The sequence below is a fragment of the Monomorium pharaonis genome, chromosome 8 (assembly GCF_013373865.1).
Source record: "Monomorium pharaonis isolate MP-MQ-018 chromosome 8, ASM1337386v2, whole genome shotgun sequence".
Taxonomy (NCBI): Eukaryota; Metazoa; Arthropoda; class Insecta; order Hymenoptera; family Formicidae; genus Monomorium; species Monomorium pharaonis.
The window spans coordinates 21656497-21681412 of record NC_050474.1 but is presented as its reverse complement, the minus strand read 5'-3'; the positions used below and the strand labels follow the sequence as shown (position 1 = coordinate 21681412).

The following is a 24916-nucleotide window of genomic DNA, read 5'->3' as shown; positions in this document are numbered from 1 at the left end:
CAGCGTATTAAACGTTATTCAATTCACCATAGTCTGTCTACGAGACAATCTGCATCACTACACCGATGCACAATGCCACCGCTATACTATTAAATTATGTAACGTTACGTATAAATTGCATTACGCAATTTGTTCGATCATTTTCCCGCAGCAGCAATCTAAAACAGCTGAGACAAACCTGACGCGTTCCTAAATACTAAAATAAATGGCAATGTAGTGACGCATCTTATTAATTTACCTTTCATTTCTTTTATATAACAAAACAAATTTTACAATAAAATTGCACACCTCAATAAACTAGTTAATTTTCTCTCGTACTGTTTTAATTAAAATTTTTTTGTTTACGTGATTCCTCTTTACGTGTGACATTTCCAATTATAAGGCAAAAAGTTATAACAATTATATCTATATTATAAACGTATGTAGATCAAGTTCTACCTATTCGATATTTTTGCTCACTCTGTATCGCGCTTTTCCACTTTATTATATACGTATATAAGTTGATTTGACAAATTGCCAAATATTAACACGAGAGACCTTCTTCTATAGACACTTTATCATTGCGCGTGCTTATACGATTAATTTCTCGATCGATTTGAATTCTATCCGGATAACCCAACGAACCATTGATTTCTCACCCCCAGCGATAACTAGCGACCGCAACCGTTTCTGTTCGACGATCCTGACAGATCGACGCAATTCGGATTGTCGGAGGATTTGCTCAAGCGATTGTAATAAATCCGAACAAATCTCCAGAGGAACATGGCGGGACACGTCCGCAACGGTTCGTCGAAAATCGCGGGAAAGAGACGACGATAAAGAACGCGACAAGGAAAGACGGGGAGAGAAAAGAGACGGGGGAAGAGAGAGAGTGACGAAGTTGTCGGCGGCGGCGATTTCTGGTTCCGGTGCGCTAATTCATTTCATCTTATGCGCACTGAAGAGGCGCTCCATCAAAGCTGGAAAAAGCCACCGCGACAGCACTTCAGCGCGGAAGAGCGGCGGAGGGCGAGATGACAGGGTGGTGCGGGTACTCGAAAGTTGAAACCGTTTTTGCCTCTTTACACCCAACCGGAGGACAATGGCGACAGCGACGTCGACCATTGTGGATCGCTTTCATGGCGTAGCTCTGAGTAACACCGTGTTTAAACCGCGATCGATCGATACTAGCAGATGTAGCCATGAGAAATTTTGATAAATAAAAAATGCAAGGTTTAAAAAACTTTTTTATTTTTTTCAAAAGATATATCCACGTTGAGAAAATTCCAAGTCTTATCAAAAATACAGACGACAGAATTCCGAGGATAGGAGAGAGCCGAAGGATACGGGCATTTGCTGGCAGCGGAAAAGGAAAAATTAATCTTTTATAGAGCAACAGTTTCCTCAAAATAATAGAAAACGATAATTTTACGGAAGAACGTGAAGCTCCTTTCTATATCTTTCGGAAACAAAGAACTCTGCTTTGAAATAATAGTTTGGAAGTAGGAAACTTAAATCGGTAAGATAAATTTGTCTCAACAGCGTTTCCGGATTCTCCCTCTTCATAGATCGTAGATAGACTTGGCGCACAAAGCGCGAAACTCTCGAGATACATAAGCCTTGTAGATGACAGAACGTTCCTCATTGTGTCGTGGGTGCATTGTGCAACGGTATCGCAAGAATGCATCGCGCGCAGCCGTGATGTTGCCGGCCATCGTTGAGTATGTATGATCAATGACGCGAGAATAATTTCACAGAGACGCCCGCAAATATGATGATCCGTTGTCATCCGGTTTCTCATTGTCGCAAGTTCTATCCGCGCCGGCTAGAAACACGTGAAGATTGATCTACTGCGGCGGCCGGGAGTCGTTTAATGATTGAGGAACGTCGGAACGGCGTCCCGGGAAATAAATTTCTTACACAGTTGGAAAGAGTCCAACGCGCGAAGTCGCAGAGGAATAAAATAGTAAGTGTAAGAGAGTAATAGCAGGCTTGCCATCACGTATGCATCGTAATCGACGCTGTCCGGATATAAATTTTATACGAATATGTCCATTTTCCACGCTCTGATATTATTTCTCGCGTGATAGCAATTTAAAAAAAATATATTATTTAACAAATAACAGCAAACATATACATTAGTTCTCGAGAAAGTCATCGTGACGAAGAAACTGTTACGACTGCAGTTATCCCGGTTTTTTTTTTCCTTAGGTTCTTACCGTTTGAAAAGTAGAAAAGAAAATTCTTCTCGTCTGAAAATTAGTAACAGCCGCTAACGGTATCTCGACAGTCGCAGCAATTTGAGGGGGAAACAATAAAGATAGGGTTTCACCAAGTCATTACATCATCATTACGCATGGCAGGTGGCGTATCACCCACACGGACGCCGTCCGTCCCGTGCACCTCCTCCTGTGTGATCTTTGCATTAAACCGTGAAATACACACGTTAAACGCACCTGTGTCCCAAGCGTGTTCGCCTAATGCGAGCCGGCAACTTTCAGGAAATTACCTTTGGGACCAGTTTAACTTAACCGAAAACCTGCCCGAGCGTGCCGCATTGGCCGATCGATCGTTGTAAACCTGTTTCTACGCGATGAACGGAAAAATGTCTGCGCCTCAGAAAGATGTAACGTAACAAGAGCTCATGTTCTATTCTTGTAGTATATAGACATTAATAACTCTGTTATTATTTTAAAAATTTTGCGCCTTCTACATTTTGAAATATCTACTAATTATTCTGTTGAAATAATCAATAAATATATGCGTGTATATCTCGTACAAATCGAGTACAATGAATCATAAAGTATAGTAACAGATAATTTAAAGAAATATATATAAATAAAAGATTACGTGACTTCTCCGCATTTTTTTTGTTAAAGAACTTTCTTAAAAATTAGATGGCTACGTGTAAATTTTATATATCGTGACAGGCGAAACTTTAAAATCTCCTTTTTCGAACTTTTACGATAGATTAATGCTTCTGAGATTTATTTTTATAGCTGATATTAAATCATGGGCTTAAACGAGTTCTAACACGATTCTGTATGCGATAAACGAAAAAAAAGGAACCTATTGCATTCGTAGTACACGAAGAATAATAAAAGCTATATTATACATTTTAACGTGATATTCGCTATCGTGCATGCAAAGCACAGATATTATTTGAAGGTTTATTCTAGGTCTTCCTTCAAGTACTCAATTTAACTTTCACGTCACGTACAGTCGATTTGGTTAAACGATACGTAGAAAATAGATATCAGGATTCAGTCAGAAATTTAAAATTCTTCTACAATTTCATAAGAATAATACATAAAAGCCAGTCACAAAAATAAGAATAAGACAAAATGTCAGTAGTATATAAATATCACTCAAACAAAAAATAAACTTTAATAAAAGTCTCAGCTAAGACCAACCTTTTTCTCTTTCCTTTTTTAAATTATATAAGTTATTATAAGTAGAGTAAAAAAAATTGGGCTCAGCCGGGATTTGAACCCGGGACCTCTCGCACCCAAAGCGAGAATCATACCCCTAGACCACTGAGCCACTCGTGAGATGGCACGCTTATTACACGACATCCAGAAGTGTGCAGTTAATTTTATTCATATGTACAGATAAAATTTTTATTTGTCTATTTAATAAAAAATGTCAAATTAAAATATAAAATTTCGTTAGCATTGTATCAATGAATATTAATATAACAGCATATTTATGTCAATTTAAAAAAAAAACAAATTTAATTACAGTTATTACAAAGTTAATTTTGTAATGTTCGCACGTTGTTCTTTGGTAATTTTATTTTTATTATTAAAAGATCATATGCTGTTGGTTAATAAAAGCAGAAAAAGACCTATATAATTTGTTTATCACGCCAAAAACAAATTAATGAATTATTACGTCAGAAAAGAGAGTATTCTCTTTTCAACGACAAATTACATCGCGGATGCAAACCCGCCATTTGGCCGCGGCATTTATCACAATTAGCGCCATAAAATAGTCACTTAATTTCAGAACGCGAGCCCCCTCCCTTTTTCTCTCCGCGAAAGAAAAAAGAAAGCAGCACCTTCGTTTAACGGCAACAAAAAAAGCCGCCCCTTGTACCTTTGTTTCGTCGCCAGTTAACTCACTCGTAACGTGTCGTCACCCTTCCGGGTAAAAACATACGGTGGAAACGCGCCGCGACGACGACCCTTCGTACACGCCGAAGGGTCGGGGAGAAGATTTGTGGTCGCGTTGGGTGGACCGCAAAGGAAGGCCTCAAAGGGACGGAATACCAATCTCTCCCCATTGACGTGTGGTCAGAACAGTCGATTTTGAATGGACTTCTACAAAGCGAAGATCGAGAAGGTGCGTTCGATTGTTCGTTCGAACGATGCCGAACGATACACAGGGCCGCGAAATCTTGGACAATCTTAAAGGCTGTTGACTGACAACTTTGAAAACACGTGTATCACGCGGTATAATAACCCGGCAGGTGCTACAGTCGCAGTAATAATATCGCTTTAAGGGAACGCTTGATAGAAATTATGATTCGCTCTAATTAACCGCGATCCTATTATTAATGCAATCTAATTAAAACCAAAATCCTCTTTTTCGTTCGAACGACTCTATTTCACGCAAACGCTTGTTTCATTTACTTTGCCAACGTCTGTTATAAAATTCTTTTACAACAATATTAATTGTATCAGCAACGCATTTTTTAATATTTAATATTTTTAAGCTAAAGCCTACTCGTTCATCCTTGTGTGCCACGTAATAAGACAAACAATTAAAAGAGCAGAAATGCACACACACATATATATATATAAAACGTACATTAAGATAAATTCACATATATCAAAATGCGCAGTGCATTTTAAATTATAGCCATGGCAAAATGTATGTGTGGTGTGTGTCACACCGCTGTAATAATGTATTGAATCACAGCAAGCGGAATACATAAAATCACACACCGATACAACAAACACAATTCACTCACCGATCGAGCTGCCCTAGCAGCTCGACGCGTTCCTTCCTTGACCGCTTCACCGCTTCCGTACACTCCATCGCCCTAATTAACACAAATTACATATAAGATTCCAATATCACGTGTATATTATATAGACATAAAATAAAACTTTAATAAAGTATTGTAATCTATTTCTGTCAGAATATTAACTAATAATTAAAGAAAATAAACACGTAAAAAAATATCAATTCTATTGCTAAAAAAAAAAACAATTACTTAATTTAATTGTTTTCCTTTGACAAGTAATAATTTATATTTAAGCAGGAATATTTTCTTGATAATTGTCTTCAAATAAATATTATAAACTTTCATGTGATAAAATATTAAAATCAATAATAATAATTAGGATTGTATATTTAAAAGACAGTTCGTAAAGAAAAAAATATAATATAACAATCCTTTTTAATCAAATCCCTTACAGCAATTTAAAATAAAACTAAATTACTATTATATAAAATCATTCATATTATATTTCTTCTTACAGAATTATTAATGACTGTTTATTTTTATTACATTTATTTAGTCTATTATATAAGGATAAAAATTATATAAAATATCTTTCAATAAAAATACTTATAAAAATGCTATATATTTTTTATACAGCTTTTTCTATAAACATAGATATTAAAAGCTTATACTCATTTTTTATTAAATTCCTTTTATCATTTAAAATTTATTATAAAAACTTTAACCATGTTAGATTCATATTTTATAACGTATACGAGCACCTGCAGTTATTTCTACACCCCAGATCGTTCAACAGATCAATACTATAAATATATGAGCCATAACTCGTTTTTACAATGTGTTTCTATATCGTAGAAATTGACTTTTGAATAAAAGGTAGGATTTTGGTTAGTAAAAAAAATTTACTGTGAGCTTCATTTTTCTGACTGGGGTGTCAAAGACATTCCGGGTGATTATTCTCGTTAAAGGCACATTTGCGTATCAAGAAAATATGCACGTGGTACAGAATCGAGAGTCGGATTTCCACTCAACGGAATCCGAATTGCAAGTCCTCCAAAGTGAACTCGTCAAAGACTTCCATCTCGACGACGTGTCAGGCCATGAAAAATGCATGTCATAGCGGCGTAATAACGCGGGTATTAAATCATGGAGATGCGGAGTATACGAAATCACGCCGATGCGACATGCAAATGCATTCCCCGCACTCACCGAGTCCCGACGTCGCCGACCTCCTCCTTCCTTGATTGACCGCTCCATCTCCTCGCAAACGCTCTCCATCATAATTGGCACAACACAATTACCGCCCGATTACACTGAAAAAAAAATTCTTGATAAACCTGTGAAATACATTTAGTAATGATTTTGTTGGAATATTTGGTTGTGTGTGTGTGTGTGTGTGTGTGTGTGTGTGTGTGTGTGTGTGTGTGTGTGTGTGTGTGTGTGTGTGTGTGTGTGTGTGTTATAAATAAATGTAGTAATAATAACAATACCTTTGGTAATAATTATAAACATTTCATTATAAGTACATTATTTTGTTACAATTACCTTACGTTTAGTTGAAACTATTTCTCTAAGGTTTTGGGTAATTTAGACCAAGGCTGGATTATCATAACCAAGTCTTTTTTTCAGTGTACTTCTCACACGGCACTCCCGACGCGCGCTTGTTTTGTTACTCGCGCCGGTGCAACAACACGCCCGTAAACAACGCCGAACGTGTGATCTCCGCGCCGAATTATCAATACTGGCCGAACGATCGATCGACATCGTCCTCTCGCACTCGCGGTAATTAACGGGATGGTATCCGCGGTAAGTTTACGGCACGGGGGCTACACGAGCTAAAACAAAAACTGCGGGGGCGACGCGAGTTACAATAAAAGTCACGGGGTCTACACGAGTTAAAACAAAAATTGCGGGGGCTACGCGAGCTACAACAAAAATCGCGGGGAAGGGGGAGGGGGGACCGGAGGCTTCGCTCCGACGGAGACGCCCACGACGCAAGTGCGCGACAAGATCATCATCTCCGACCGTCCCCCGAGAGCGACGCGCGACTATCAGGAACTATCGGCGACGATTCCGTTGTCGCGTCCACCGTGATTTGACCACCTAACCAAGACGCCTGGTACTCGATCGCCCGGCATCTCGCAGTCCCCGCGGAGGATCTTTCCGTCGTCACACTCGCGAGTCACGACAAGACGACGATCAACGAGATACGTGGACGATCATCTGCTCGTCATCTCATCCGACACTCCCGGCGTGTCCACAGTGCACTCGCGATACGCGAGTCAACGACAACGCGGAAACATGGCGATCGTCCATTGTCTCTTGTTGACGGGCACAGGTGTGGCGTGCCCACTCGCGACGAGTAAGTAATCAACGCGACGCCACTCGCCGGGGACGCCCGACACCCCGACGCTGATTCCGCTCGGGATTACGCACGAAATACGCGACGACGACCGTCCGCTGCCGTCGTCGGAGCGACGCGACGTCTCCGCCGATCGACACCTCTGCCAACTTCGGCACGTAAGGCGTGACGTTCGCGAACGAAGCCTCCGACCCCCCTCGCGGTTTTTGGCGCCGCTCGTGTGACCCCCGTGCAAGTGCACTTACCCGCCTAATTGCGGCGCCATTGCGCCTCGTTGTGCCGGACGTTGCTCGTGTGCGTGTCGAACGGTCAACAAATCCCGAAATACGCGGCGGTCGAGCGATGGGTGGAGTACCCGACGATGATACGATTGAGCGGCCGGTCGCTCAGATACGCGTAATCACCTTGGCGCGTCCTACCGTCGTTCGCAGCGTTTACGGCTGGGATCCAACCTCGCGCGGTTAACCTCGCGGCACGTCGAGTTGTTGTTGATCGCCGGGGTGATGACGATTGATACGGGATCGATGCCTTGCACGGCGAAGAGCCCTTCCCCTTGCGTTTCGCCGGCAAATCCGTCGTGTAAAGACGAGTACCGGGAGTCGAGATCTCCGGGCTAAGTGAAGTGTTATGTCCGCAAGCTGTACGTGTGTACACGGAGTAAGCGCAACAAGGATGCCCGCAACGATTCTGGAGCCGACCTGGTGGCGGTGTCAGGGAGATCAAGGATGCCCGCAACGGTTCTGGAGCCGACCTGGTGGCGGTGTCAGGGAGATCAATTGGTGAGCTTGAATCGACATTATCAAATATACAGAGGTTATTTCTTGCAAAAAGCCAAGCATCTATCCCCCCGCTCCCCGAAATCTCGGCTTATGACGTCAATTATTCGCTGTCGTCATGTAGCAATTTTACTCCGCCGATAAATCATGCGAAAAACGAAAAAAAATGAATATATATATATAAATAAATAGTAAATAAATTTTTTGAAATGAGAATAATCGTACGATGACGCTAATTAAAATTATGGCACGTGATAGAAACGCGTAACAAATTATAGGTTAAGTCGCAATTATTCGCGAGACGGACGTATCGATGCGTGACACTTAGCGCGATACGTTGAAAGTGTAAAATATCTTACAAAAATGCTTTATTAATTTATTTAATAGCGAAAATATGTCGAGCGCCACGGAAAGTTTTCGCGTGCTTGCACAGCATCCGCTGGAGCAAGCGGATCTCGAACAATTTTCTTGCGACTGATGCTCACGCTAATAAACGTAGTATTTTTTAATAAAATATTCTACTTTTTTTTTAATTAAAACACGATGTATCTACGGCGCGGCGTAGCAATTCGTCTCGCGAATAATTAGGACGTCATTGCCTTTTCTCGATTTTTGATTCAATCTTTTTATGTTTTCGTCGTGTGATGTAATTGTAAGTAGCCCCATCAAATTGTTCGTTTTAAAAACTATAGGAAATGATGTGTATTTTACTTTTTCTAAACACAGAAAGCAAGGCTTTTTGCAACAACCTTCTTTTCAACAAGAATCAAATTTTCAGAATTTTTTTTAATGGATTTTACAAAATATTAATCCTAAATCTGAATCTTTGTTCATATATTTATTTTATCCCGTCCGAGGAAAAATTATACTATGAGAAATATAAAAATATATTTTTATTGAAAGCAACTTGCAAAATATTTTACAAATTAAAAGTAAAAAACATTATTGCCTTATCATTATTAAATTTATGAAAAATGTAAAATATTATGACATAAATAAGTAGTAAATATAAAATTCTCTTACGAATAAGTTTGTATCAAGAGAGATTAATTATTATTAGTAAAATACCGCGACAATTAAAATTGATACTGTTTGCCGAGTAATATAAAATGTATCTAGAGCAATTATCTTAATTATTGTTTAATTGGCATTGTTATGTAAATTTATCACTCCATATTTGATACAAAAATATAAAATTAATTATTAATAAAGTTATTAATAAGTTTATATATTATTAATTATTATTAATATTAATAATATTAATAATACAGTTATTAATATTATTATTAGTAATTAATATTATTTTTTATTAATATTATTATTGCTATATATATATATATAATAATAATCATAATTATTACGATTCATTCTATCTTTCGAGTAAAATAAATAATACGTATTTATCCTAATTGCCATTCGATTGGTGCTATATATATTTAACATGTCATTTTCAATATAAAAAATACATAGTTGTCACCATTATCAATTAACACTATTACTAGACTTCTTTCGTTGAAGAATAGTTTTGAATACTCCGAGCGGCCGTCGCAAACACTCGTCTAGCGTGTCTTTTTTTTTTTTATGGATCTCTTCAGATAACGTTCGCCGCTCGCGGAACAAAAGCTCTCGCGTTCCCTAATTTCCAGCGAGATAATCCGCCGACGAGACGGATTCCTCGGTCAGCCCCTCATCCCTCGTTCCGCGCCTTTTAACGTCACTTTAACGCGCCGCGCGATACCGATCTGGTCGTCACACACAACGAGACGCGCGTCCTCGCCTTTCTCCGACTCGCGGTTTTTCCAGGGAAGGAGTTTTTCGTGAAACTCTTTCGCTCTCTCTCGCCGAGTCACCGCGCTAATCCTTATTTAACCCGGAGTTTATCGGCCGCATCGGAGGCGCGCGGGATTAACTCGGACGCGCGCCAAGCGCACAATGGGACGCACTCGAGGGGACACCACTTAACGCGCCGGGGCCCGGCACCTTTTCGGCCCCTTCTATCTCTCGATGCTGCGGACGATAGAGATGGCGAGCGAGAGAGTTGTCAGTGCTTTTTGGTACCTGCGAACATGCGCCCGCTTCTCGACGAAGCTTTCTCTTTCTCTCTCTCTCTCTGGCTTTTCCCTTCTTTTTTTGTAATGGAAATCGAGTGAGAAATTCAGGCTTGACTCACGAGACCCGGGATTTATCTTCCCGATCGAGACACCCGAGACGCAATTCAATCTGCGGAAACGGCATCAGGGTTGAAATTAAAACGTCGATCGCCGCGACGTTTCTGAATCTCTAGTAGGGAGATGTATTCCGCTAGATATTTCTGCACCTACGTGCATTTCAGGGATTCAAAGGTAAGTCACTCTCCTCACATTGCTAACGTAAGTATTATTGTATCGATTATATTGTCCATGCTTCCTAAATAATCTCTATGCGCCGCGGTTATCTTATTCTAAAGGAAACTTTATTATGAAATCATAATTCTAAATGTTAAATTTAACTGCACCGAGATAATTCCAGACGATAGATATTTTTACATATTTATAAAGGGAAAAACATGAAACATTACATTATTCCTTTTTGTATTCTTGTTTTTTATATTGCGTTCGAGATAGACACGATAATAGCGTGTCTAAATAAGTTTTTATGATAATAATAAATGAGCACTAAATTGTTATAACCATAATAATGCAGTTAGCACTGCTTTATTATCATCAACGAGGATTTTATTATTGCATCTCAGCGATATGATATTGAAATGAGAAATGTAAAAAAATGACACAATTAAGTCACCTTTCTCGCTAACATCGTAAAAATATTTTTCTCCAAAATTACCTCAGTTCTTTTAATTACTGAATCTAGATTAAGTGAAAGAAGATTTATATTAAATCTTTGTAATTAAAAGATTTATTTTAAAATCTCCATATATCTGGAAATATAATTTCACATAAAATTTTTACAACGCAGGAAATTTTTTTTTTTTTTTCAGAAAACGTAATAAATGTTTTAATTGTATGTATAGGGAAATATATATTATTTTATTAAAAGATTCCCCGCGTAAGAGATAATTTGTATATTATGAATTTAATAATAGTATTGCTCGCTTTAGTTACTCTCCTCTAATGAATAATGTCAGAACTGAAGATAGAATTTTATTTATAATTTTATGTACCTTTTAAAACGCGCTTTAGATAATATGTAATTCGCGTCAGATTTCAAAATAGAATGTCATTTTTAATTTATATTCCGTATATTTTGATATGTACGTGAAATTATAGAATTTTATTCTCAATTCTGAAATCATATATTTTCTAAAGCGAGCTTAACTTTGTTAAATATGTCAGTTTGACTTTTATAATGAAGCTGCCGTCTTTCTTTTGTTATATTTTTAAACTTTTTTTTATCAATAATGAATTAATAATTTAGAAAATATTTGCGCTTTTTCAAAATTATCTTTTCTAATAATTAAAATTAAAACCGCGATAAAGGGTCGACTGAGGTACAGATTCGCAGTGAATCGTAATCTCCATTTTCCAATTTGCGTTCATTGGACAGATATTCGCGATTAGAAATTAATTGTCATTATTTCGGCTCTAATTAAACGGCACGCTTACCGGTGTACTTCCGGAAGTAACGATGCAAATCATCGATCAGAGGCGACCATTGCGTGCGTGTTAACTTACGGTTTCGAACAGTCGGACGTTTAATGAGAAATTTGCATGACATTACACCCGAACCCTTCCACGATGGATTAATGCGCGCGACTTTTGTCGCATAATAGCGCGACAATGAGCGCCCGGGGCTCGATTCCCTAACCGGTCGTAAAAAAATCGCGGCCACTTATGTCTATGCTAATTTTATTCCCCGGCGAGACCAATCGCGCCACTAAATCAAAAAACGGAGGCGCGACAGAAGTGTGCGAGCCGGAGAATAATTGCAAAGCGAATGGATCGAGAGAATCGAGCGAGTCCCGGCTGACGGATCTTCGTCCATTATCATAATGGTGAGAGAAATCTTATCAATTTTGAGCATGCAAATTGACGCCGTTTTCCATCGCGCATTAGCATATTGGATACGAATATCGGAGAGCAATTTTTTTTTCCTTTTTTCCAGACCCTCTCGGAGATGACGAATCCTCCGGATCGGATAAAGTCACTATTCGCGATCTAATCTAAAATCTAATCCAATTGGTATATCTCTTTCCGCGTGCAGTGAACAGGTGTAAAAAAAAAAGCGTTTCGCTCTATGCAGCCTTGGCTGGATAAATATGCTTTTAATTAAAGCACGATACACGACAAAATTAATTTCAACGGAATTTTACGAAAAATTGAAATGGCGCTACGGATTGACGATTAATTTCAATTACATTTATCATACACGAATTAATGCGAAATAACGGCATTTGAGAATAATTGAATTTGTTAACGTCTCTCTTATTTTCTCGATTGATTACGTGATGAAAATTTCAATCACACTCGACGAAAGAGTGAGATAAATTTTCATAATCGATCACTTTAATATATACTTTAATATATAGAACAAAATTGCGGAATAATATATTCAAAAGAATTATATATTTTTTATTATTCAGATGACTTGAGGAAATCTTGCATACACAAATATTGAACCGATTACATAAGCTGAAGAAAAACAAGCTCTATAGTATGAAAGGGATTTTATTATGAAAGGGATTTATTACCTTTTACAATGTAATATTACATTAAACATTCATGCTTCTAAGGAAGCAGAATTGGGGTAGCGATCCTCTGCTTTAAAGTCATTCTGTTTGTGCTAACACGAACGATTTCCTTTGTGAAGGGTACGCATTGCGTGTTTCGGTCGCTTGTCGATGTCGTACTTGAGCAAAAGAGGCGTACTTAATTAATGAGCCCCTTCTGAGTCGCATTGTTTGTCACATTGCGCGTCTCTTCTAAAGCCTTCAGCTTCTGTTTGCAGCTCGATTCGACGATTCGGCCTGGCAAGTGAACCGTTAAAGCCACGTCGAGTGCTTCTCCACTCGTCTCTGCCGGTCGAGTAGATCAAGTGCACCTGGTTATACATTGATTCGACTTTATGCGACCTCCAATAAGATCGTTAAATTTATGTGCTTAGCCGTCATTCACGAAAGAACTCTTTCAAAAATGCTCTCGTTAACGTCTTTTAATGTCGATGTAAAATGTCTACTAGTAAATTTTTTTATGAAGATGTGACGTATGGTTTTTAAAAGTCAGCGAAATAGAAATCGAAATTTGAAATTTCCGCAATTGTCAGATTTAATAGTGTATTTATTAAAAGATGGAATATTTTTTTGACAAAATTTACTTAATATTTGTTTTTACGTAATATATTAATTTATTATTAATACGAGTTTTAATATAATTATTTAAGGATTAAATAATTCATAACTTCTATCAAATTAAGACTTTGCACGTGATCAACTTTTGTGAACACAAAGTATTGCTGTATGCGTGTATTGTTCCTGATTTTTATCACGAAAACGCATTTAATCATTCTCTATCACCTTCCGCACTTTCTCATCGTCTTCCATTTTACACGAAACTTTAAAGGGACCTCATTAAAGCAAGGTAGGTCGGTGGTGCATTAAACTTCTTGAATCGCCTTCGTGTAATGTAAGCGGTAAATCATGGCACCACGGGACATGTTTAAACTTTCAACGAAATTTTGTCGGGAAGAAACAAAATTCCGTAAAGTAATTACAGAAATCTGTCTAGCGTATCTTTTACTAATATTAGCTTTATAAGCAAGTTGTAGTCGCTTTAAAGTAAAGTGTTTCTCAAAAACCGCAAAGAATTCCAATCGATTATCTACGTCAATAGTTTTACATGCTCAGCAAAGTAAAGGAACAAAGTAAAGCGAGGGATTAGATTAGACGAAATGTTATTCATATCAATTTTGTAATTCCAAGCATCAAGGATAATTTAATATTTGGGGTTACAGTACTAATGCAGAGAAGAAACGTCTTTAGAGATTTAATTTGTGAAAAATATACTCTGGAAATTTTCGTGACATTTGTAAAATAGCTAATCCGCGAACACCATCGTTGCCGTTGGGCTTCGACGATGACAGAATGTCGTTACCACAATAACCGTTTTGTTGACCCAAACTCCTTGCGCAAAGGAGACATATTTCTGTCTGAACTCGGTTCGTATTCAGGTACGTGGTCTCAGGTTCACGCCCCGTGGGTATTTGACATTGGTTTGTGGTCCTTGCAGTCGGGTGTTTGCGTTGTCGAGCATTTGCGAGGGCTGTCAACGATTCGGGAACGTTGTTAAACGGATTAACAACAACGGTAACACAATAACTTCTGCGTTTTGACTCGCGATCGATCGCCGTCTTCGTTCCGCTTGAAAGGAAATAAAAAATTCAGCAGCCCGCTTACTTGATTGAATACAGATAGAGAAAAATATTTTACTAATAACATGTGCTTTAGTGTATTAATCCTGATGATGAATAAATTTTTACTAGCGTAAAGAAACTGTACATGACATATAAGCATCCGTATAAATTAAAATGATTTTTTAATTGCTTTATCTTTTTATATTAGGATTTGTAAGATAACAATGAACAATAAGTGTGACATTAATTAAAAGCATATAATTACAATATTATTTTAGATTGCAGCTCCAATGAAAACTAAAATCCTTCGTATTCTTCCGATTAACCAACCCCTATTTTAGAGAGGGACAAAGAAAATGGTCGTCATGAAACCACGTGCCCCTTGGCTCATGCTAAAAAAAAGTTTTAATGTCCATGAAAAAGGGTCTTGTCACATAATTTGATCGCGACACGGATATTGTAATTATATGATATACTACATCAGAGAGAGAATATCTTTAATTAATTTGAAATAAAAGAGATTTTGCAAACAAAAAATCAGTAAAAAAAGTGCAATTGAAAAAATGTAAAGCAAGAAAGTTTTATTTTTTGTCACAGTTTCATCCAAAAATATGAACTTGAAATACATGTAGCACAAGTTATAGAATAAACATTGCATTTTATAAAATGCATAGGAATACATAGCATAATAAATGTGAAGCTAAAACGATACAGAACGTGCCGTACATATCGAAATACTTTGCACGCTGTTTTCACATCCATCTGACTTCCTTCTTTTTCTTTTATCGTAATGGAATTTCTAAACGTCGCGTAAAGGCGCAGAAAATTCGTTTGAAAATAATGCGCTATCTCTCAGCAGGGAGTCTCTCATGAGAAATTACGTGAAAGAACGCGCGATCGTCGGAAAGATGCGAGTACTTCAACGACCAAAGTGAAAACTTCTAAGAACGCGGCATTGCCAGATGACTCCGAAAGAAATTAAAAAGGATTTTCTTCGACTGCCTCGTTTCTTAATACTTTTATGTAATCTGAGACATGAAAAAGATTTTATCAGACTTTCTGTCGCATCATTTGGCAGTTAAGTAATGAAATGATTCGATTCGTACATTTTTCGTGATACAAAATTCCGCAAAAAATCTCGCGCAAACTCGTATGTAAAGTTAACAGATGTATTGTTAAATATTGCTAGTATAAAAAATTGTTGACGTGAAAACTTTAAATTTACTATAGGCACACTTTTCATACCATCGATATCCAAGTGGTCAACGTATACCATATAGTACAATTTGTAGACAAATTTTGATTGTTAAACAATAGAAATGTTTTATCGCTTTGTATATTTTACGTGTCGACGATTTGAGGTAGTCTAACAAACAAATAGATAGAGCGATATTCGTCAATTATATGCGTGACATTTATTGCAGCCATAAAAATAACGGCATAGTTCCATTTATCTTCATGTTAATGGAATAAAAACAGATGTGTACACATTTTTTGCACGTAAAAACTGGACAATCGATTATACAATTACTAATGTGAACCTTTTTAGATTTTTTTTCTTTTTATAAATCTTGTTTGCGCTAAATCCTATTTCGTGATAAAAATGAATGAGTACTATTTCCAAAAGTTTCTGTGCAAATTACAATTTGCAGACTATTCTATCTCAGGAAAAATTTTCGTGACCCATTTTTAGTGGGATTTGAAATTTATTTGGCGAAAAATAAAAATTCGCGATTTGTGTAACGGATATTTGTGTAGATCGTAAATTCGGTAGCTGCACAATTCTCTCATGAAACGAGCGAAGTGCCGTTTAATGGCTCGTTAAAACGGCTGAGCCCGACCTGCCTGACTAGTTCCATAACCAAACAGAGATCAGCAGTTATGGCATTCATCGAGCCCGTAGGCTACACAGTTATAATTTTTCGTAGGTACATAAAGAGAGAAGATGATCGCCTCGAGGGCATAACGATATGTTCCGAAAAACGTCTACTATATTATGCAAGCCGGTAGCTATTGAATAGCGTATCGGCTAAGGATGGCCGATATAAGGTTGCAGATTTGAATTTCTCACGAATTCAATGAGACGCCGCATATCTGTTGCAGTGTCACACACTCTATTCAATTTTGACGCGATTGACAGATGACAGACACTACAGTCGCTTTTGAAAAATTATGCGGCAGATCAAGTAATCGAATTACAATTTATTGGGCTACTTGAATTACAAATGGAGAGAAAATGTAATTACGCCTCTCGGAATTAAAGGATACGCATTATTGATATCGGATCGCCTGATGTTTTTCAATTCGATACCCTACATAATTGATATTTCTCTTTAGTATCCCTTTTTTTAGTAGTTTTGAGATCCGTGTAAATGGCGCGGCCGATTTATAATGGGACTCGAGCAGAACGTTCGTGTATCCGGCGCAAGAATATCCGAAAGTGTATCGTCGCGATCATCGCCGGGTAGGATTTTCTGCGTGCGTCCGGGGCGAGGAGTTGCGTGTGTTTGATCGAACCCACCTATTGTGCGCGCGACCCATAATACGCGGCGTCCGTAGAATTCACAGGGCCCCCGTGGGTGCCCTCATTGTTGGCCCTCGGCGCGATGCGTACCCTTCGCTGTGTGCAGAAGTGCTTAATGCAATAATGCAATATAAAGATACCATCGGGAACTCGATGGCCCGTGTTCTTTGCTCAGCACACACGACCCCGTTCCTCGCCCGACCAGATTTTCTTTCCGGCGGGAACGTAAATTAATAAGCGAACCGTACGATCCGCGTCTCGATCTCGAGCCGGGCTCGTAAATTTTGTACGTAATTGACCTCATCAATCGATCGCTATACGGCGCGCCGCGGCGGGGTGCGTGACGGCGTACACGCTCCTCGAGCATTCCGTTCGCCGGTGAATTACGACGGCTGGAAGAAGAGTTGAATCGGAGAGGATTAGCGCTAGAGCGAATTCGAAAGGGCAAATGTACCGTGACTTTAACTTTAACGAGATTTCGCGAAATCGGAACTATTCCAGTCACATCGCCGTCTAAAGACCCGTAATTTAATGTTCTGCGTTCATTTCTATGCTCAATTTAAATTTTAAGCCTTCTCACTACCATCAGATCCCGCATTTAAGATTTCGCGTAACGTCACATCGAAACAACGGCCGAAATTTATTCTCTCTATGTTTTACGTTTTTACAATGTCTCGTTATCTTCCGCTCGACAACACTTTCATTTTAATAACTGTATTACCCAATTTTTATTCTCTTTAGTGGGAAAAGAAATATGTTGCCGCGGGTTAATGTTTTTAATTAAACGAGCTTTGTAATTTGACAAATTTGCGAGACATGCCTATAATATTGAACGACGGTTTTAACGGCATGTATGTCGTAATTGCAGGGAATTTTGTTCAATCGTATTTTCACGATGAAATAGCGTGCTCATCAATTTTCTATCGCCGCGGTTTCGCTTGCGTGCGAATTATTAATGGGGTCAAAGACGGCGCTGAATCGGCAATACGGCCGGCAGTAAAAGCCGACGAATGCGGCCGAGCATAATTCTCGGTTTATAGTCTCCTGCACAGGTGCAGAAATGGCCAGTCGGATTAGATCCAGCATGGCAAGGATTTATCGACTGTCGTGGCGCCGGCGACACCGACGACAAATTTTTTCCCGAGTCGAGGACGTGAAAGCCATCAGTGCTTTTTCCTTTTCAAGAATTAAGCCGAACGGATCCTGTCTCCAATGACGAAGTATGGTCACTTTATCTTCTTACATTTCCAGGGAGAAAAAGTACCCTTTAAAGACCATTCTGTTTCATTAAAAACCATTTAATAAATCTAGAGTAGGGAAGATTATTTATACGTATATAAATAAAAATTTTGATGGATTTCTTACGAGTTATAAATTGGTTGTGATATGATTTTAAAAAATTTCTAAATGAATTGATTGGAGCATCAATTAGTAGATCATTGATATCATTTACGAGATAATTTCTTAAAATAGATCTCAAAAACTATAAACTCAACTTATTTCTTTTATTAGCTGTCTTAGTATTATTAACTATTAACTATTCAGCTATTACGTTTATACAAAAGCAATTAAGAAGAAATTTTATTCTAACATAAATAATGATGAACGTTGGGTAGTATTCATCTTTAGTTACAATTAGATATATCATATCAAGGTCTCTGAGATACAGATCTAAATTTTTGATTCGCTGTTTCTTAGAATGCAACAATTTGTCAGAGAGCATCCCATTGCTTTAATGAAGAGGAGGGCCGGGTCAAGAGGGGTTACCGCTCGTGACCAACCACCGGGTAAATTACGTCACGCCTCACACGGTATTCAGGTAGCTACCAGGTGTCTGCGTACCCTACCAGCGGAACCATCGAATCTATTCGAAAATTTTCGCTGCTCCTCCAGATTTCTTCAGTTCAATAGTCTTTTCTCGCCAGAGCGTGCCTTTCGAACTCACGTGGTATGTTCCGCCACAATGTGAGACTCTCTGTCCCTAACATGTCGGCTTTGTCGGCGCCGCGCTGTCTCGGTTGAGTTTCTGACAAATTGGCCGGATCTGATGCTTCAAAATGAAAACAAGTTTGCCCACGCAAGAATATCGATGCGTTCGGTTTTCGGGATTCGTCGATTTCCATCATCCACGTCGAAGTTTTGAAGACGAGCAAGCAATCTCGCGATGCAAGGAAAACCGTAAAGTACGCTCGCCAGTAAAGGATGAGCACTCCTCGGGAATTTTATTTCGTCGACGGCAAATGTATGCGCAATAAAAGTCTTGCCGATTCTTAAACAAGTAAAACGAATCGCAGTATACACACTATATTCCCTCGAGTATATCGTCGAGTTGAGTAAAAGCAATTTTCAACTAGATGCGTCGGGTTCTTTTATTCGTATATCTTTAGCAAACTGTAACTGAAAGTCTAGAGAAGCTAATAATTTCAAAGTTCTTTTAAATTAATAGTAACAGAAAAATTTTTTTAACAATTGTCAAATAAATGCTAATAAATATTCATTATAGTATTAATTATGATATTGAAAGATACACTTTCAGAATAATTAAGAACAATTTGATCACAATGATCTTTTTATTATTATATTGTTAAAAATACACTTCAGACTTTGCGCGCGAAAATCTGACGAGCATCGTAACTTCATAAACCGCGACCATGCGAAAACCGTTTACTCGAGCTCCGCGAATCCACAAAAGTCGCCAAAGATCTTTGGCAGCTGGCTCGTTCCACGCCTATTTACCGCGTTAGACCCGAGCGATACGTCGGACGCTCTGTGAAGCCCTCCGTCGGGATTCGGCATGGTGGATCTCTCGAGGATCTTCGAAAAGCACGAAGGATTTCACGCCTCTCCATGAGGAGAGCGCTCCTCACGAACGGTAAATGTTTCCTCGAGTGCATCAACGCCGTCGATCCAATCGACCGTGCACGAGGGAGATCTAAAGAATGGTAAAAACTTACACGAGCGTGTGGTGGATAAGGTACATGGTAGTTGCAGTCCGTTTACGCAGTCGTTTAAAGAGAACGTGTTCGATACAGCTCTGCGAAACCAAACGAAATTCGCAACCGCAAATGCGCTCCCCACAATTACCTTCTTTGAGTGCTATTTTATGGCTTCCGTCGTATTTCGTTTAACCGTGATCGAACTTTTCTTGGTATGGCCTCGATCTGTCAATTTGTTACTATTTTTTATATCCGTTTATATCCTGGCCCTTATAAAGATCTCCTTCTTTATATTTTTGATTGTCGCGTGATGTGACGTATATTACGTAAAATTTTTATATAGAACAAACAAGTACACGGCCAAAAATATTAGACACTTTATATTAAAAAAAAATATTTTTAATTGATTCAAATGGAAATTAAAGTGTGAATTACCTTTGTTTCAAAAACTCTTTAAACTTATTTATAATGCTAGTAGTAAATTTGAAAATAATACAGATAAAAGAATTTTAGATAAATAAGAAAAATATAGATTCTTAATGCTTTGGGTTAGAACTGTAAATCATCTGTAACAGCATTAAATATTCTGACATAATGTTTGATCAATCGGATACTTTAGTTTGCTCTCGTTCCACAAAAATGCGTGTTTTAATCAGCGCTATTGTACGTGCATCGTACAATTAACAGTGCAGCAAACACAATAACCACTTGAATGTACAATGCAGTAATAGAATCATGGATCGTGGAAGCGCAATTAGGGCAGAATGTAAGTAATTGTGGAGCAGAATTACAATTGCGCGCGAAAATGCGCAAGAGCTGTTGTGTTTGGATCGACAAACTGTTACTAGCCACGAATCCAGTAATCCAGTGCGTGGTGAGAAATGTTTGCAACTCATTATTACAAATCACGTCGTGAGACCCAACAATGTCCCTTTTGATTCGTTAATTTAATATTTACGTAGATATATTATGGACATATAAATTTATCATATGATTATATATTTTTATTTTATAATATAAATAATACAACTTGTGCACTAAGAAATTAACTAAATTATGTACTGTAAAGATAAATGAATATTTAATTGTATAAATTATATATTTTTAATTAAACAAGTTTAAATTATATACATATAATAATTAAATGCAGAAATAAAAACGATTCTTGACAGAAGCTTAAAAGTTCAGTCAGTGAAATAAATTAAAGTGAAGTAAAGAATTAGATTAGAAAGCTAGCTTTTAATTTTTATATTTTGTCCTCAATTCAGCCATTACTTAATTTATTTCAATTTGTAGTCGCAAGCAAGTGAGCTCACACACAATTTAATCGCGAGACAACTTTGTTTTCGATTTAAATTCTCATATCTGTTTTAAACTCACCGCACTTGCGATCTATTTTCTCTCATTTTCGGATTTATTATATGCGGAATATACGATCTTTAGAAGAACTTCGCACTGTTAAATTGTCAAGTCTTCTTAAAATTTCAAATTTATAAAATTTTCAGAAATATTCATTTATTAACAGACATATTATACTTGTCCATTAATTTAAAATATTACGAGAAGAATAATTTTCAAAATTATTAGATTTATTACAGATTTATTCTTTGATCTTCTTCATGATAACCTTAATCTTAATTTTTATATAATATCTATTTCAATGGAAATAAAATTTCTAAAAATTATTTTTTTTTTTTTTAAATTTTGACAGTTTTAACAGTTTGATTTATAGAATAATATCTTTTTTAACACATTTTCTTCAAAAATTCACGATGACATTCAAATTTATTAAAGAAAACCTTATTGAAAATTTCGTCTAAGCGCCACAAAACTCGTTATAAACGCTTTTTGAAACACGTAACAAAAAAAAGACATAAACTAATGCTCGGTTTGTAAATGAAGATAAGTCGACAGATAAGTGAAAAAGCGAGTGAAGCTATTTTTAAAGCGGACCATTTCTTTCGATGCTATAGCATTTTACCGCTAGAGATTATCTCGCTTACAAGCTAAGTGCAGCTATACCGACGAAAATCCATGATTAGCAAGAAACACAGAAAGAGTCTCTTTCTCAGACCCGTACTATCCTAAGTTATACTTGTCTAGCTTTGCAGAAAGCGTAAAGACTCTTATCTTAAAAAAAAAATTTAAGTACAAATATTTGAAATTCTATTTTTAAAAGTAAATAAATCTGAGCTTTTTTAGTAATAGTCTAATTTGTTGCTTATTAAGATGCTTAACATGGACAAATTAAAAAATAATTAAAATAATATTTCTTTTTAATTATTTTTACAAGATTAATACATTTAATGAAACACTTACGGGAAATGCATATCAATCTGTTTTATACACGAACTTATAATGATAAATTAATTTATCGTACTAATGGCAGATTTAAAATAATTTCTTGCGATAATTTTATCGATATACATTTATTTATTGATAAAAAATAAGTATAATTTATGTTATAACTCGCTCTTTGTCCATGTTATTTCACACTTCTAGCGGTTAATCGAAGCGAAGTGCACGCAGCACATTGCATCTCACATATAAAGCTGGCAATTAAGCATGAAAGGTAAACTGCTAACTCGTAAAAGGGCGTCGCGACGCGACATGGCGCGTCGGCGTCGACGTCGACGTCGCGTCTTTTAGATTGGCTTTACGCTTCCGCACGTGATGCAATTTCCAGCGATAAAGGAAGACGAGGAGTGATGTGGAGATGGGAGCGGAGAGGGGTCAGTTTTAACGACGGTCCAACCGATCGTGGTTTCACGTGGGGCGAGTCACTCTGTCACAAAGGGTGGAAATTGATGAAGCTTCTCCATCCCGACGACGACGATCCTCCGATACATTTTCAATTCGCGTCCGCTCGACGTTCGAAAGAAATTCTTAGCGCGCGACAAAGAGGAACCCCGCGTCCTTTCTACCGCCGAATAAATCGATTCGCGAAACCCCTACGGGGACATCTCCCGTGAAATTCCTCACGTGAGGGGTAGGAAGTGGTGCACTCCCGATAAAATCGCTACCGCGCTTTGCCGGGAGCGTTTTCTGTCTCGACGATGCACGTGGGCGAGCTCTCGAATGGTATATAACATACGCCGGCAAAACGAAAAGCGCAAACAATATTTTTTCAAACGGAAGCTTATTATGGATCTTGACCCTTTGCACAGCGGAAATCGATGGCGGTTGGAAAAAGGGTAAACGATACAGTATTGCCTTTCCTCCTAGATAAAACGCGGTTTTTTTTCCTCTGCATAAAAGCAATCTGTATTTTTCTTCATAGGGACGAGACAGATCGGAAATTGAAGGATTAAACGTCGCGAAATGTTTTCCGTTCGTTAAATTGCAATAAAGGATGTGCAATGTCTCGCAAGAACAATTCTAATAAATTGTATTTTCAATCTGTTTTATCAGTCTATCTTTATATAGAAATGGAAAGATACTGAATGCGTATAGATACATTACAAGAAAATATCTTTTGAGTATTATGCCGGACCATGAGCGGAAAATCATCTATTCATCGACTATTACGACTTTCATATACTTGTTTTTATTACGATCCCAAAGAACGATCCTCGCTAGTATCGTTATAAATTGTACCGCGTGCCACTAACGACAAATTAAATGAGGAAATCGATCTTTTATGCGGCGACACCTGACACCCCCGTATCCTTCTGCGATCACGGAGACCTCGAAAAAGTCAAAGTCGCAAAGGGAATATCGAGTACACGAGACTATAATATAAAATCGATATTCCGAGTTATTATATGTAAGTAATTGAATAAATAACATAGATCTTCGTCGTTTTACATCGTCGTTTTACCATGTACATGTCGAGAAATAAATGTGGATGAACCATACATACGAAATGTATAACGTGACCTTATTTGAAAAATGAAAAACTCAAAAGATATATGTTAGAGAAAATAGTATTTCTCAAAAATTCTTTTAAACATTTTTATATTTCTTTATATATTTGTTACATGAAAAATTTTCTCTTTACATAAAAATTTTCCGGTCAGTCCGCCTTCGAAATTTATGGCGCATGAAACATAAAATGGACTTTCAGCACCGCAATCTACACGACCATTATTCTATTATGTTATTAATAAAGCATAAAAAAAGAAGATCCAGTTTTTACGTGCGGACCATAAAGGACGCCAGCGGTAGCATAAGGTAGTATACATACCGTTGTGTGGCTATAAACGCGAGAGAGAAAAAAAAGAAATGCGGGTAGAGAAACGCCGCTCCGGTCCGACGCGAATTTACGAGAAGTTCCCTCGCTCGCGGTCTACGGGCGCTAATACGAAATCAATAATCGACCCCGCCTTCGTTCCGACGAGAGGACGACGGCCAAATTTCTGCCGGATGAATACGACTTTTCATTGAAACATGTGTCCATGTCTAGGTCATTCTTCTCCACGTTTTCTCTGTCTCTCTTAGAACGCCCTAAATTGGGCATAAAGACCCCGAGTCCCCGTTGGGATCGCGTTGGACTCAATGACTCCCGAGTCCGTATTATTCTCGTAGTAAGTCGCGCTGACCAGATGGCCAGATTCCTCTTCTTCTTGGCTCGTAGGCTGGACCGTAGTAAGCAGTTCATTCACAAGTGCTCGAGACATCGCCATTGTAACCTGGAGTACCTGCAAAAGAGTCCCGGCGTAGAGGCGAAACGAGCTCACGTAAAATTTAAATTTTTCGCACCGCCTGGAATCTTCATTGAGCTTCTCGGTGTACACAATGATAAAATGCAGCTCGACGAAGAGAGAATAGAAAGTGAAGAGACGAGGATGAGGAAGAGGGTATCAGAGGAAGGAGGTTCGGGTATTCTCGGGGGTGGCAAAGGGAATTCAACTCGGCGAGATGGAAGACGTTTCCGAGATGCAAAGGCCAAGTGCCTCTTTCGATTTCATTCATCGACAGCGCCGTGAATGGAGGTCGAATGAATAGCATCCTGCTCTCGTAGATATCGTACGGAGTAATAGCCACTATGGAGTGCGAGAAACCGCAGGACATCACCGTGGG

At 38.0% G+C, this 24916-nt stretch overlaps 2 long non-coding RNA genes and 1 other non-coding gene across 3 annotated transcripts in view; 1 reads left to right on the top strand and 2 right to left on the bottom strand.

Annotated features, from left to right (window-relative positions):
• Positions 1-3450: 3450 nt before the first annotated feature.
• On the bottom strand, positions 3451-3522 carry Trnap-ugg. Its single transcript has one exon. It is a non-coding gene; the product is annotated as a tRNA-Pro (tRNA).
• A 208-nt stretch (positions 3523-3730) lies between these two features.
• Positions 3731-6584, bottom strand: LOC105835757. The gene is made up of 3 exons (XR_001139017.3): positions 6497-6584; positions 6161-6264; positions 3731-5026 (listed from the first exon to the last, which is right to left on the bottom strand). It is a non-coding gene; the product is annotated as an uncharacterized LOC105835757 (long non-coding RNA).
• The window catches only part of LOC118647109, a 67342-nt gene continuing 48863 nt past the window's right edge, over positions 6438-24916 (top strand). Inside the window, exon 1 of the long non-coding RNA XR_004964412.1 lies at positions 6438-8092. This is a non-coding gene — a long non-coding RNA (uncharacterized LOC118647109). The remainder of the gene's footprint in view (positions 8093-24916) is intronic.